This window comes from Somniosus microcephalus, chromosome 10, assembly GCF_052327205.1.
Source record: "Somniosus microcephalus isolate GS21.2 chromosome 10, FLI_Smic_1.0, whole genome shotgun sequence".
In the NCBI taxonomy this organism is placed as follows: Eukaryota; Metazoa; Chordata; class Chondrichthyes; order Squaliformes; family Somniosidae; genus Somniosus; species Somniosus microcephalus.
This window is the reverse complement of record NC_140996.1, coordinates 16,200,460-16,216,643: the sequence shown is the minus strand read 5'-3', so window position 1 is coordinate 16,216,643 and position 16,184 is coordinate 16,200,460. Positions and strand designations below refer to the sequence as shown.

The 16,184-nt window shown below is 45.4% G+C and overlaps 1 protein-coding gene and 1 non-coding gene across 2 annotated transcripts in view; both read left to right on the top strand.

Annotated features, from left to right (window-relative positions):
• The window catches only part of pcdh9 (protocadherin 9), a 907,022-nt gene that overhangs the window by 859,511 nt on the left and 31,327 nt on the right, over positions 1–16,184 (top strand). The gene's annotated exons all lie outside the window — the stretch shown is intronic.
• On the top strand, positions 15,932–16,004 carry trnak-cuu (transfer RNA lysine (anticodon CUU)). Its single transcript has one exon. It is a non-coding gene; the product is annotated as a tRNA-Lys (tRNA).

Here is a 16,184-nt window from a genome sequence, read left to right as displayed (position 1 = left end):
GCCAGGCGCTAAACTTTGCGCACGGCCGATAATGGCGCCCCAAACGGGGCGATACTGAATTTTTCCCCCCATGGTGTTTCACGTGGAAAATTGTGGAATGCACTGTTTCATAAGGATCTGAGCATTACATCATGTAACGCTCAATGCGGTATTCCACAGCTAATATGGGCCAGTGTCCCTTTAATTGCTGTAAAAAGGCATGTCTTGAGGGGTCTCAGGGTGATTAAATCGAGGTGTTTAAGATGATTAAAGGTGTTGATAGGGTAGATAGAGAGAAACCATTTCCTCGTGTGGGGGCAGAACCTCAAAATTAGAGCTAGGCATTCAAGGGTTGATGTCAGGAAGCACTTCTTCACACAAAGGGTGGTGGAAATCTGGAACCCCTCCTCCAAAAGCTGTTGAGGCTGGGGGGTCAATTGGAAATTTCAAACCTGAGATTGATAGATTTTTGTTCGGCCAGGGTATAACAGGATATGGAACCAAGGCGGGTAGATGGAGTTAAGATACAGATCAGCCATGATCTAATTGAATGGCGGAACAGGCTCGAGGGGCTGAATGGCCTCCTCCTGTTCCTATGTTCCTTAGAGCCTATTTACTCCTAATGACATCCTGAGGGCAATTAGAGGGTAACGGTTTTGACCCGTAAATCAGCAGCTGATTCTAAATCCTTTGCTTCTCCCCGAGACTAGAAAACCAGCAGGAAATGACTGGTTTTCTTTCTCCTTTTTTTATTATGGATTGATTTACCTGTGTGACACTTTGGAATGTGACAGATACAGCTTTTTTATAGTTAGTTAGGTAGATAGATACATAAATAGATAGATAGCAGTGAAATACAAAAATACAGTGGAACTGAAACAGCACTGAATGAAGAATGCAATGTTATCACGCCAGAATAACATTGCCGGGTGAATGACAGTAGCAGAGAGCAGAATTATTTTGCAATTGAGAAGGAGCTACATAGGATTGTCAATTCGGTACTATTAATTACTAAAATAGAGTAAAAGGGCAGAAATTATTTAAGTACCACAATTCTGGCCTGTTGTAAGAGTTACAGGACTTTGCTGTGGACTGGTTCACCTCCACACGGCCAACACTCATTAAACTGTAACCTACGTGTCGTCCCCACATAGAAAACCTTTGATCAAATCCATCAACCGGAAACTGACAGCATAGCTTCGGTGAAAGATGGTAACCGCTGCCAGTTTCGGTTGCTAGGTGACGGGATTTAGTCTGGAGAGAGAGGAGACGAAGAAACAAAATTAAATAAAAGTCTGCCATCCGAATTTTCGCGCACCAAGATTGCTGGTGTTTTGGAAGTTTACTGAGGCGCAGATGCAAGTGAGATGTCTGGCAGCAGAGCGCGTCAAAACACAACTCTTGTCAGCGACAGTCTTGGAAAGACAGGGCGAAAGAAAAGAGACGGTGATGAGTTCCCTGTCATTGTGCTGATTACTGAGGCGAACGAAAGCATCTGCTTTTTGACATTGCGGCACAATAGACTCTATTCAATTGCTTTCTGTCTGAATGAAGACTGCTGCTGCAACTTTACTGGGTTATTGTGAGAACTATTTTAGCGGAAAGATTCGCCCTCTAGTCTTGTTTTTCGTCTTTAATCCAAAGCTATAATATATTCATATTTCTTACCTATATACAACAACAACCTGCATTTATATCGTGCTTTTATCGTAGTAAAACGTCCCAAGGTGCTTCACAGGAGCGATTATCAAACAAAATGACACCGAGCCACATAAGGAGATATTAGGACCGGTGGGTTTTTAAGGTGTGGTGGTACCACTGGTTGTCCCTTACATTGAGACACATAATTCCCTTTAACTTACCTTACTGTATGTTTAACTTACCTTTTGGGGCCATTGCCCTTTTAACTTACCTGTTGGGGCCATTGCCTCTTTAAGATGCGCCCTAGCACGCTGACGTCACGTCACGTACGACGTGATGTGCGTGCGCCGGCACAGCCCGGCCTAGTGTCTTCGGCCTCAACGGCCAGCCGACGGGAGTGACGCGATCTTCCGCTCCCGCGGCAAGCACCGGCACAGCCCGGCCTCCCGACTTCGGCCTCAACGGCCAGCGACGCAACGACGCGCATCACGTGACGCCCTAAGCGCGGGAAACGCGAACAACGTGATGACGCCACAACACAAACGCGATGACGTCATCACGCTCCCCACAGGACTGCGAACTCAGTCCTCGTGGAGTCCCCGCTGGGACAAGACCTACACCACGGTGCTCCTACAGTCAGCCATCTTACCTGCCATCTTACCTGCTGTAATTAGCCTGTTCCTGTAAATAAACAACTTATTTATAGTTCGTCGAAGTCAAACTCTCTTATTTAGTGGCGATCTACACGAACCGCTACAAAGGAGTCTTTTAAAGGAGGAGAGAGAAGCAGAGAGGTTTAGGGAGGGAATTCCAGAGCTTAGGGCCCAGACAGCTGAAGGCACGGCCGCCAATGGTGGAGCGATTAAAATAGGGGATGCTCAAGAGGCCAGAATTGGAGGAGCGCAGAGCTAGTGGAGGGTTGTAGGGCTGAAGGAGGTTACAGAGATTGGGAGCGGGCGAGGCCATGGAGGGATCTGAACATGAAGCTGAGAATTTTAAAATACCATACCATTTTAATGTGATACTTGGGAGACAGCCAAATAGCGAGTTAGAGTGGGGAAGCAACACCACTTCCGACTCAAAGAATGAGTAAGGGCAGCCACATGGGAGGACTTTGTGCAGCCAGTAGGGTCTTTAAATTTAGAAGCTTTCCAATGTGTCTATTGCTCTACAAGGTTATCTTTAAGCGTAAAAGTCTGCCTTTCATTGCCCATCACTGAGTGTGGTTTCTAAGAAATAATTTCTCCATGCCAGTAAACACTGTAATATTAAACAATCTCATGTTGTGCTAGAGTGCAAAAAAAGCCAGAACATCAATGACACAGGGAAGGACAGAACCAAGGTGTAAATGATAGTGTGAGAAAGAGAAAAGCAGCCTGGATGTGAATTACAAAGTGGGATAGGAAAGACAGAGCAAAGACATAAATTACCAAGTGGGATAGAAAAAAACCTGACAGGTTGTGAATCAGAGACTGGGATGGAAAATTGGCTACATATAACCTACAGAAATGCAATGAGAACATTATTCATCATGCTGTCATGCTACACAAATCAATGAAAATTATGCAATCAGATACCGTCCCGAATAATTCACAAACAGATTTTGTCCCTCTCCCTTTGAACTTTTCATGTTGCATTCTGTTAACAGTCCACAATGCAAGGCAACCACACTCGATTCTCGGCTCCTCGCTATTCCTGAATTTCAACCTACGGCTATGCCACATTCTAGCCGTATGCCAATATGGTGGGCCGACCACCTAATAAAAACCAGGCCTCCGCCAACACTGTTCGTCATCTGTCCACCGGAGGTGCACAAGGTTAGCCGGTTTCTTTCATTCATGGTAAGCCTGGGATCTAGCTGGTGATTAGCCTCAAGACATGCCCAAGGTTAGGAATAACAATAATCAAAATGATCAAAATAGTCTTTATTACAGTAAATCATATCATAAGGTATCTTGGACAGGTTGATCAGTCTGCTCAGACTGCAGCGAGTCGAGGAAGCCCCAAAGTTCTGTTTCTAGGACCTAAATAGCAAGGAAATTCTGGAGGAAGTACTTTTTGTTCATGGTACTCCTTTAATAGAGTGGAATAATAGACTGGGCAGATTTTTGGTTCATGTTTCAGTAAAAATGCCAATTCTCTGAACTGTATGGAAATCTTTGAGTTGCACTTCTCTCTCTGCTAGTATCATCTGCCCTGGAATGGCTCCATGAAAAACAGCATGGCCCATGGTTTCAAACTGGCCCAAAGTCACAGAATACCAGGATACCATGCTGTCAGTTGGGAAGTCCTCATTCCTAGCCAGTAGCATGGTTTCCCAGTGTGCTGCTGCTCTCGATTATCTCTCGGGTTGCCTTTGAAGTTGCAGGCCCCATTGTTTGTTGCTGGTGACATCAACAAAGCAAGCACGCAGTTGAGGTGACCCCAATTCGAGAGTACCCAAGCAGGTAAGAAGGATTGGCATTTTCACTAAAATGCCAAACAAATGTCTGCTGAGTCCGTTATTTTACTTCATAAAATGGGGCAAGTACTGAACAAAACATATTCCCTCTGGACTTTCCGTCCCTTTTGAATAGCTTTACTGTGACTAGAATAATCAAAGACTGATTCCAAAGCAGATTAAACACTCCATTAAACTTCTGAAACCAAGGCTATAAGATAACCAAAGACCATAACGTCATACTTAGAATTCAGCCAATATTAAAATGATGGCCTATAACTCATTTCCAGTGATGTGTGCAGTTCTCTTAACTGGTGGAAGTGACAAATAGGCAGCCAAACCTCCTATTACCTGGGATCTCTTCCAAGACGTACAGATCAGCCATCAAACAGATGTGAGCATTTCTTCATATTTTTGCTATCCAACTTCTCTAAAAGGGAAATCAGGGATTTCAGGGGCATGTGGAGGAAATATTAGCATATTCCCACCTGGTAATATTTTTAAAAAGTACATATTGTATTGATTGTCAGTGCAAATTAAGCTTTAAGGATCTTAGATATGATCTATGCAAGGCAAGCTCAGTCTTTGCACAATGAAACTAGCATACGATCTTATGTTTAAGACTCTTTTATTCAATTTTTATTCTTATATAAATCTATAACCCCAAATCAATGACCCAAAATTCAATTGTTTAGATGTATTTGTGTTAGTTATTTTTGCAGTGTTGATTTTGTTTATTTTCTTGTCCACCTATTTCTATATTTAGACCGTACAGGATCCCAATCTGCCTCTTTCAAAGCTCCCATTGACTGTTGCTCTCCTCAGCCCTCCCGGTGACTTTGCCACGGAAATCTCTTTCCTCGTTTCATCACTTAGCCTTTGCAGCAAGCAGCTCTTCCTCCTCAGTCATTTTCACTCACATCCCCCTATTTACTCTCCAACCTTTGTACCCATCTACCCTCGCTCAACCATACCCTGCAGGTAAGCTCCCTCGCACACACCCATGACCATGCCCCCTGTCATCATGAAAGGAGTCACTACCTCCAAATTGTCAATCACTGATAGGGCCATCCCTGATTACTTCTTTATAGAAACATAGAAGATAGGAGCAGGATTAGTCCATTCGGCCCCTCGAGCCTGTTCCGCCATTTAATGAGATCATGGCTGCTCATCCAAACTCAGTACCCTGTCCCTGCTTTCTCCCCATATCCCTTGATCCCTTTAGCCTTAAGAAATATATCTAACTCCTTCTTGAATATCTTTAATGCATTGGCCTCAACTGCCTTCTGTGGCAGAGAATTCCACAGGTTCACCACTCTCTGGGTGAAGAAATTCCTCCTCATCTCAGTCCTAAATGGCTTACCCCTTATCCTTAGACTGTGACCCCTGGCTCTGGACTCCCCCGCCATCGGGAACATCCTTCCTGCATCTAGTCTGTCTAGTCCCGTTAGAATTTTATAAGTTTCAATGAGATCCCCTCTCATTCTTCTAAACTCTAGCGAATATAAGCCTAATCGACCTAATCTCTCTTCATATGTCGTTCCTGCCATCCCAGGTATCAGTCTGGTGAATCTCCCTTGAAATTCTGCCCCCCTCCAACCCATTTACTCTTAGAGTGGGCTTATCTGCCATCTAATGTCACCTCCAGCAAACTTCCTGCAAGTACCTGGAATCCGCTTGGAACTGGCGTAATGGCTGATTTTCTGCCCTGTCCATCAGAAGATTGTCTAAAATCAGGTGGAAATTCCTGAGAAAATCCTGTCCTATGCCCTTTTTTTGACTTATTTGCCAAGCAATAGAACCAAGCTTCTACTATTTACTCTGTCGAAACCTTTCATCATCTTGATAGCCTCTATTAGATACCCCTTTACCTTCACTGTTCTCGTGAAAAGAGTCCCAAATATTTGAGCTGTTCTTCATAACTATAACCTCTCATTCCCAGTGTCATTCTAGTGAATCTGCACTGCATCACTTGGGCCTGAAAATGCACGACAAGCTCCAATTGTGGCTCAACCCACGTCTTGTACAAATTCAAAGCCATTTCCTTGTTTTTACATTCACTGCTCCTGTGAGAAAAAAAGACAGAATCCCATTGACCTCTTTTATAGCTTCTTCCACTAGCAGACCCATCTTTTGAAGCTCTGTTTGTCTGCGTCCATAGAACACTCTGCTTCTCCACTCTGTTCAAACCTTACCATTTAGAATAGAGTTCCCAGTGCTGGGAATTCCCACCCTGTCCCACATTGGTGGCCATGTCTGGGGCAGGTGTAGGCTCCTGGGCCCCCAGCAGAGAATAGACCAACAAAACTAGTTGAGGCCCTTCTGCTTTACTCCTGCCAAAGTTATAGCGGAAGTCAACTGAAGAGCCACTTATTTTCAGGCCCTGAAATGTGAATCTAATTAGATTCTGGTCTGGAACTGCATCCTTCCCGGTTGAACACGCAGCATACTGATTAAGGTTGCATTCAAGAAGCCCCTTTCATTTTAACCGCAACTTTTGTCTTATCTTAATTTACCTTCGGAGAGTTGAAATCTCCTGTTACTACGACACTTACTTGTACAAATCTCTCAAAATTGCTGACAAGTCTCATCCTTGATTTCTTCCTATAATTTATGTCTACCCTAGGTAAGAGACCCCTTACGCTTAATGTAACTGAGACAGACTCCAACTGAGCAATACTAACAATAAAAACCTTCCTTTCTATTGCTGTAATTGTGTCCTTCAGAAGGCTACTCCTCCTCCTCCCTTTCATCCTTCATTCATCTCTCCTGAAATGTTACCGCTCTGAATGTTTAGTTCCCAGTCTTTTCTCTGCTGAAACGAAGTATCTGTCAAGGCTAAAACATCATGTCTGTCCATTCTAATTATTGCCATAAGTTCCTAAACTTCTTTGTTATCTTATTTTTTCCTTCACTATGTTATCTGCCCAAAAAGAAAGACTCCCATTTATATAGCACCTTTCACGACCACCGGACGACCCAAAGCGCTTTACAGCCAATGAAGTACTTTTTAAAGTGTGGTCACTGTTGTAATGTAGGAAACGCAGCAGGCAATTTGCACACAGCAAGCTCCCACAAACAGCAATGTGATGATGACCAGATAATCTGTTTTAGTGATGCTGATTGAGGGATAGATATTGGCCAGGACACCGGAGAGAACTCCCCTGCTCTTCTTCGAAATACTGCCATGGGATCTTTTACGTCCACCTGAGAGAGCAAACGGGGCCTCGGTTTAAAGTCTCATCTGAAAGCCGGCACCTCCGACAGTGCAGCACTCCCTCAGCACTGCACTGGGATTGTTAACCTAGATTTTTGTGCTCAAGTCTCTGGAGTGGGGGCTCAAACCCTTCGGACTCAAGGGTGCTACCTACTGAGCCGTGGCTGACAAAGGTAAGTCTCTCTATAATCCCTGTCCTTGAGCTTACTATTTTAGATTGCTTTGCCTCTTCACTGTAATTATTCTAAATCCCTCCCCAAGATTTGGCCTTTCCACCACCTTATTAGCTTGAAAACCTCCCCCCACTGTTCTATTTACCTTCTCTGAAAAGGCAAGTAATATTGGTTTAGTTTAGGTGAAACCTGCTCCATCTATAGAGTTTAGCCCTGTCCTGAAACTTGTCCTAATGCTGTGGAAATCTTAAACGCTCTCTCCTACACCATCTGTCAAGCCACGCATTCATATTTTTAATCTGCTTCTTCTTAAGTGGCTTAGTGCAAATGATTGCCTCTCACTCCATTAAAGTAGCTCATTTCCATTAAATTATAAAATCATCTGTCATACTTCCTTAACCCACATCTATTTTTCCCCTCCGCTCCTGGCTCATGTGCAGCACAGTTTCATGGGTGCTGGTTGCTCTTTGGTGTTCCACATAAAGTGGCTGTTATGTGCCAACAATACCTCTAACAACAAGTGTGAGGAGTTCATGGATTTCTTTGTCTCTAAGATTGAGGCCATCCATTCAGCTGCCTCTGTCACTTCCCTTCCTTCCCCTAGCCCACTGGGCAAAACTTCCGCGAAGGTTCCCCTCTGCCCTAGCCCTGAACTCGCATCTTTCTCCAGTTTCTCTCCAATCTCCCCTCATGACCTCTCCGCGCTCATCTTGTCCATGAGACCCACTTCCTGCTCCCTCGACCCTATTCCCACCAAACTGCTGACCACCCAACTTCCTTTTCTGGCTCCCATGTTAGCTGACATTGTTAACAGTTCTCTCTCCGCAGGTACTGTCCCCCTCTCCCTCAAATCTGCCGTCATCACCCCACTCCTTAAAAAAAAACCTGGACCCCCTCCGTCCTTGCAAACTACCGCCCCATCTCCAACCTCCCTTTCCTCTCCAAAGTCCTTTAACGGGTTGTCGCCTCCCAAATCTGTGCCCATCTTTCCTGCAGTTCCATGTTTGAATCCCTCCAATCAGTTTTTCGCCCTTGCCACAGTACCGAAATGGCTCTCATCAAAGTCACAAATGACATTCGTTTTAACTGTGACTGTGGTAAACTATCCCTCCTCGTCCTTCTCGACTTGTCTGCAGCCTTTGACACGGTTGACCACTCCATCCTTCTCCAATGCCTCTCCACCGTCGTCCAGCTGGGTGGGACTGCACTCACCTGGTTCCATTCTTAACTATCTAATCGTAGCCAGAGAATCACCTGCAACGGCTTCTCTTCCCACTCCCGCATCGATACCTCTGGTGTACCCCAAGGATCTATCCTTGGCCCCCTCCTATTTTTCATCAACATGTTGCCCCTTGGCGACCTCATCCGAAAACACAGTGTTAGTTTCCACATGTACGCTGATGACACCCAGCTCTACCTCACTACCTCTTCTATCGACCCCTCCACGGTCTCTAAATTGTCAGACTGCTTGTCCGGCATCCAATTCTGGATGAGCAGAAATTTTCTCCAATTAAATATTGGGAAGACCGAAGCCATTGTTTTCAGTCCCCGCCACAAACTCCGTTCCCTAGCCACTGTCTCCATCCCTCTCCCTAACATCTATCTGAGGCTGAACCACACTGTTCGCAACCTTGGTCTCATATTTGACCCTGAAATGAGCTTCCGACCACATATCCTCAGCATAACTAAGACCGCCTATTTCCACCTCGGTAACAGCGCCCGTCTCCACCCTTGCCTCAGTTCATCTGCTGCTGAAACCCTCATCCATGCCTTTGTTACCTCTAGACTTGACTATTCCAATGCACTCCTGGCTGGCCTCCCACATTCTACCCTACGTAAACTTGAAGTCATCCAAAATTCGGCTGTCCGTGTCCTAACTTGCACCAAGTCCCATTCACCCATCACCCCTGTGTTCGCTGACCTACATTGGCTCCTGGTTAAGCAACGCCTCGATATCAATATTCTCATCCTTGTTTTCGAATCCCTCCATGGCCTCGCCCCTCCCTAGCTCTGTAATCTCCTTCAGCCCCACAACCCCCCCGAGATATCTGTGCTCCTCTAATTCTGCCCTCTTGAGCATCCCTGATTATAATCGCTCAACTATTGTTGCTTTCTGTTGCCTTGGCCCTAAGCTCTGGAATTCCCTGCCTAAACCTCTCTGCCCCTCTACCTCTCTTTCCTCCTTTAAGACACTCCTTAAAACCTACCTCTTTGACCAAGCTTTTGGTCACCTGCCCTAATTTATCCTTATGTGGCTCAGTGTCAAATGTTTTGCCTTATAACACTCCTGTGCAGCACCTTGGGACGTTTTACTATGTTAAAGGCCCTATATAAATACAAGTTGTTGATCTTCTTCAAAGTCTGTGCCGAGAGAATGTCAGCAAGCTATTTGGCTCTGGGGGAAAGACAACAGCCTTGTGCATGCAGTGTCTACATGTGTGCACTATCCAGACAGCGTCATTAAATAGGAATAAGCAGCAGGACTCTGGCTGATTTTCTCCTCCTTTCCTTGTCCAGCAATAATATGGGGTTCTTCAGGGCAGTGTCCGCATCCAAAATGTCTTCAGTCGATTTGTCAATGACCTTGGAGTGGGGCTGTTTTCCTGACCATTCCACGGTGTTCAGCTCCATTCACAGCTCCTCCAATAATGAAGCAGTCCGTGCCAACCTACAACCTGAATTGGACAATATCCAAGCTCGGGCTGACAAGCAGCAGGCACCATTTGGACAAATAAGTGGCAGGGAATCTATCTCCAACAAGTAAAAGTCCAACGGCACCACCATCGCTGTGTTTCCCCTCCCATCCCCCCCACCCTGTTAACATCTTGGGGCTCATCATTGGCCAGACACTTAACTGGAACCGGCCTATCAACACCATGGCTACACGAGCAGGGCAAAGGCTGGGCACTCTGTGATGAGTGGCTCATCTCCTGATCCCTCAAAGCCTCTCCACCGTCTTCAAGGCTCTAGTCCCGAGAGAGCGTGATGCAGCTCACAATGCACCAGAAGTGCTACCACAGCTGGAAAGCACAGCCCAAGTTTTAATGACACCCCATCCATGGTCAGTAATGAACATGCAGAAAACACAACCCTGTCATTGAGAACATCTAAATTGCCGTTTGCAGTATGTAAACACATATTAGAAACCAGGAAAGTTGATTACATTCTTTTCCAATTGCCTGGATGGGTGCAGCTACAACAACACTCAAGAATCAGTGACACCATCCAGCCACGCAGCAGTTTGCTTGATTGGCGCCCTTACCACTGGACTCAATATCCATCACTGGTATACTCTGGCTGCACTATGCACTAACTACAGAATGCACAACTCACCAAGGTTACTTCGACAGCACCTCCCTCCCCTCTACCACCAAGATGCACAAGAGCAGCAAAGTCATGGCGAGTGCTATCACCTCCACGCTCAAGTCAACTTGGCCTGGTCATCTCTCACCGTTTCTTCATTGTCGCTGGCTCAGTATTCTGGAATTTCTTACCCAACGCCATGGCTGAGGTACCATCAACACAAAGACTGGAATGGTTCAAGGACCACCTCAGGGCAATAAATGCTTCCTTAGCTGTTGTCTTCCGCATCCCAAAATTGAGACTACCTCTGTCCTGGCTGAGATCGGCCAGCGCAGTACAAAGTGAGGGTTAAATCTGTGGTCTTCTTTGTCTGTACCAGCTCCACATTGGATAGTGCATTTACAACATCAACAACTTGCATTTATACAGCGCCTTTAACCTAGTAAAACGTCCCAAGGCGCTTCACAGGAGCGTTAGCAGATAAAATTTGACACCGAGCCATATAAAGAGATGTTAGGGCAGATGAAGAAATAGGTTTTAAGGAGCGTTTTGAAGGAGGAAAGACAGGTAGCGAGGCAGAGAGGTTTAGGCAGGGAATTCGAGAGCTCAGGGCCCGGGCAGCTGAAGGCACGGCCACTAATGGTGGAGCGATTAAAATCAGGGATGCTCAAGAGGCCAGAATTGGAGGCCAGATTTCTCGGAGGTTTGTGGGGTTGGAGGAGATTACAGAGATAGGGAGGCGGCAAGGCTATGGAGGGATTTGAAAACAAGGATGAGAATTTTAAAATCGAGGCGTTGCTTGACCGTTGAGCTATTAAAGGTGTCCCCCCACCCACTCTCTTTTCTCTAAGAACCACACCGAGTTACAGAGTGCTGCTCTTTTCTTACATTGCGAAAGGCTTTGCCACATGCAGTGGAACTTGCAATCAGACTGGCGCAGTGACAAGCCCCCCCACAAGAGGCTGCTGTTGGAGACTGTGTGTGTGTGTCTGCGCGATCCGCTAACTTCAGAAAATTGTACTCTTTACTCCTAAATGCTGACGTAAATCACAAAGTGGTAAAAACTAATCATATTGAATCTGTAACATTTAGGTTTTATTGGATATTAGAAAAAAAGCATGTTATAAAATCGGAAGGCAAACAGGCTGGAATTTGCACTAAATCGTGCTTGCAGAGAGATCAGTCATTGCTTTGGAGAAATTTCCACTAAATTAGGACTTAAAAGCCATCTGAGCTGCAACAAGCCTCGCTTCAGACTCAGGCACCCAGAGCTTGGAAACCTTCCCAGAACTTGCCGAGGTTTTCAGCAGCGCCTCATGGCGCGACAGACCAGACTGGTGGCTGTGAAAATGACATTGTGCCGACAGATTTAACCCCCCGCCGCCCCACCCCCCCTCCAACCCCATTAAGGCCACTGTGTTATTTTCATGTGAATAATCATGTTACCCCAGGGGAGCTAGCACAACACGATTGCGCATTAGTGGATAAGGTACTGTTCCAGGGAGAGCAAAAAAGGGGGCAAACAAACCGAAGTCAATGGCAGGGTTCCAAAAACCAAAAGTTTCAGTCAGCACTGTCACCCCATCAGAATAAATCTAATCGCCTGTGCCCTTGCTTTGTTCTTTGAAATGCGTAGCATGCTCTAACAATTTCAAACCAAATTAAAGAGTGGCAGAATGACTGGTGCAGTGGGTTAGCACACTCTCCTCTCACCTCCAGGGGTCTGGGTTTGAATCTAATGCAAACAAATAGAATGGAAGCTCCTGCATAAATTAAGTTTAGGCAGTGTAATCTTAATTTTAGCCGGTGTAACTTGCAGTATAAATTGCCCTAATAACTACTGTGGTTAGACCACACTTAGAGTACTGTGCATAGTTCTGATCTCCATTTAACAAAAAGGATATAGAGCACTGGAGAAAGTGAAAACAAGATTTACATGGATGATACCAGAACTGAGAGGTTACAACTATCAGGAAAGACTGAATAGACTGGGGCTCTATTCCCTAGCGAAGACTGAGAGGTGACCCCTTTAAAATTACAAAGGGGTTCGATAGGGTAGAGGTAGAGAAGAAAGAATGAAAGACTTGCATTTATATAGCACCTTTCACAACCTTAGGATGTCCCAAAGTGCTTTACAACCAATGAAGTACTTTGATGTTTCTACTTGTGGAGGAGTCCAAAACTAGGGGTCATAAATATAGGATAGTCACTAATAAATCCAATAAAGAATTCAGGAGAAACTTTTTTATCCAGAGTGGTTAGTGACATGAATCAGTCATTCATGAAAGAAAGACTTATGAATTAATACTGAGCGGCCTGCGGGTGGTGCTGTCCAGGGAGAGTATAAATACTCGGGCACGGGCCCAGCTTGCGCAGGACATTCTTAACAGGAACTAGTGAAGGACACAACTAGACCTCCATGTTGTAAAACAGTTGATTAAAGCTTTGTTTAATGCTTAGACCAAGTGCCTAGTAGTTTCCTTACGTCAGTTAGAATGTGGAACTCGCTACCACAGGGAGCAGTTGAGGCGAATAGCAAAGATGCATTTAAGGGGAAGCTGGATAAACACATGAGGGAGAAAGGAATAGAAGGGATATGCTGATAGGGTGAGATGAAGAGGGGTAGGAGGAGGCTCCTGTGGAGCATAAACACCAGCACCGACCTGTTGGGCCGAACGGCCTGTTTCTGTGTTGTAAGATTCTATGAAATTAGCACTGCATCGATAATCTGCCTCAGAAAAGTCAGATGGATGGCTCATATAGGAACCCAAAATGTTACGCTGGTGCTCTTCTGAGCTTTGGTTGAGGCACACGAGGAGAGAACCGAAAGGGCTTTTTAACGGGAGTTTGGTCTGTATCGTTCCCCTCATGGTTTGTGAGTATTATGACAATGAAGACAATGGGAAGTTCATGGAACTGTTCTATCACTGGGTGCCACTGCCACATAGAGTGCAGGATAAACATGCTTGAATCTGAGAAGCCCAACTATCTCGACCCATCAGTAAGATCCATAGATAAAAGCAGGAAACACTCAGCAGGTCAGGCAGCATCTGTGGAGAGAGAAACAGAGTTAACGTTTCAGGTCGGTGACCCCTCGCCAGAACCTGAAATGATTAACTCTGTTTCTCTCTCTGTACAGATGCAGCCAGACCTGCTGAGTATTTCCAGCATTTTCTGCTTTTATTTCAGATTTCCAGAATCCGCAGTATTTTGCTTTTGATTAAGATCCACGGGTTATTTTCTTCTCTCTCGCACCATATGTGCCCGTCTGTTCACTGCAGAGTCTGTGCTTTTCTCAATCCTCAAGTCTACTTTTGTTGCACTAGGTGGCAGCCTCATTCATAATTTAACAACTGATAAACGTAAAGTAATTTCTTTTAAAATTATATTTAGCTCCATGTTTTCTCGTTTATATTCCTGTCGCCTTATTCTCTTATAGAGACGCTCTTTGTCTTAAACTACAAGTAGCCCATTGATTCCCTTCAGCAGTGTTATTATTATTTTTTCCCAGTGCCTCTTTTTATATACTGAAAGAGGTTGAGAGAGAAATAGGTCTTGGTGTTAGTGTGCACAGATCACTGAAGGAATCATAGCCAACGTAGAGAAACTAGCTAAATCTGACAGGGTATTGGGTTGTATTAATAGAACCATTCAGTACAAATCAAAGGACACCATGTTGACACTATACAGGTCACTGGTCAGACCCCATCTGGAGTGCCCAGCTTTGGTCCCCCCACATGCTGGGTGATATAGTGGCCTTGGAAAAGGCCCAGAGCAGAGCTACAAGAATGATTCCTATCTTAAAGAACCTCAGCTACTCTGGTAGGCTCAAAGACCTGGGTCTGTTTACTTTAGCGCCGCCTAAACTTTTGGTCGCCTTATCTGAGGAAGGATGTTCTTGCCATGGAGGGAGTGCAGCGAGGATTCACCAGGCTGATACCTCGGATGGCAGGAATGATGTATGAAGAGAGATTGGGTCGATTGGGCTTATATTCGCTAGAGTTTAGAAGAATGAGAGGGGATCTCATTGAAACTTATAAAATTCTAACAGGACTAGACAGACTAGATGCAGGAAGGCTGTTCCCGATGGCGGGGGAGTCCAGAACCAGGGGTCACAGTCTAAGGATAAGGGGTAAGCCATTTAGGACTGAGATGAGGAGGAATTTCTTCAGCCAGAGAGTGGTGAACCTGTGGAATTCTCTATCATAGAAGACAGTTGAGGCCAATTCATTAAATATATTCAAGAAGGAGTTAGATATATTTTTAAGGCTAAAGGGATCAAGGGATATGGGGAGAAAGCAGGGACAGGGTACTGAATTTGGATGATCAGCCATGATCTCATTAAATGGCGGACAGGCTCGAGGGGCTGAATAGCCTACTCCTGCTCCTATCTTCTATGTTTCTACGTTAAGAGGTGACCTGATAGAGGTCTATAAAATCATTAAAGGGCTGCACAGATTGATAGATTATTCCAGTTTAACAGATTGGGGAGGAGCGCAGAACATGAGTTTAAATTGTGTTCGAGTAGGAATAGACTGGACGTTGGGCGGTTCTTCTTTCCCCCAGAGAGTAGTGAGTCTCTGGAATATGTTGCTGGCTGGTGCGGTGGATGTTGACTCTCTGCCTTCAGGAGGGAGCTGGACCGGTGATTGACTGGGGCAGGGATCGCATCATATTGAATGTAAGTGCCTTTTGGTCCGTGGGATCTCCTGGACCGGCTTTGATGGCCTGAGAGGGTTGCAGAGGAATTCTCCAGAGTAGTTTTTCCCTTATTGGCCCGGGATTTTTTTTTTTGCCTCTCCCAGGAGATTACATGACGGGGGTGGGATGGGATGTGGGGGGTGCGTGTGGAAGAGGTGGGAAGCGTCAAGTCCTGATGCTCTGGCCTTCACGGTGTGGGGCGGGCTCGATGGACCAGCTGGTCTCTTCCTGCTTGTAAAATTTTGTATGTTCTTGTAGCTTGTTAGAACATAAGAACATAAGAAATAGGAGCAGGAGTAGGCCATTCAGCCGGTCGAGCCTGCTCCGCTATTCAATGAGATCATGGCTGATTTTAGAAGGTGAAATAACAGAAGATCTGGGTTTTGTGATCGGGCAGTGAGAAGAATCCATCTTTCAATCGGGCTTTGGTCATTCGATTTACTGATAAAGACAGAGAGAGAGAACTGTTGCAGACAGGACCGGCTTGCTCAGTCGGTAGAACATGAGACTCTTAATCTCAAGGTCGTGGGTTCGAGCCCCACGTTGGGCGGTTATTTTTACTGCTGATTTTACAGGCGATCCCCGGCTCTGAATTCCGCAGCAGAGAGTCCAAGGAGTGTTTGATGTAAATGAGATTCAACAACAATAGCAGGAAATCTCTCCATGCTTCTGGACTCTTCTCTCTCTCTCTCTCGCTCATTGAACTTCATATCATTTCACCTGCAGCTCG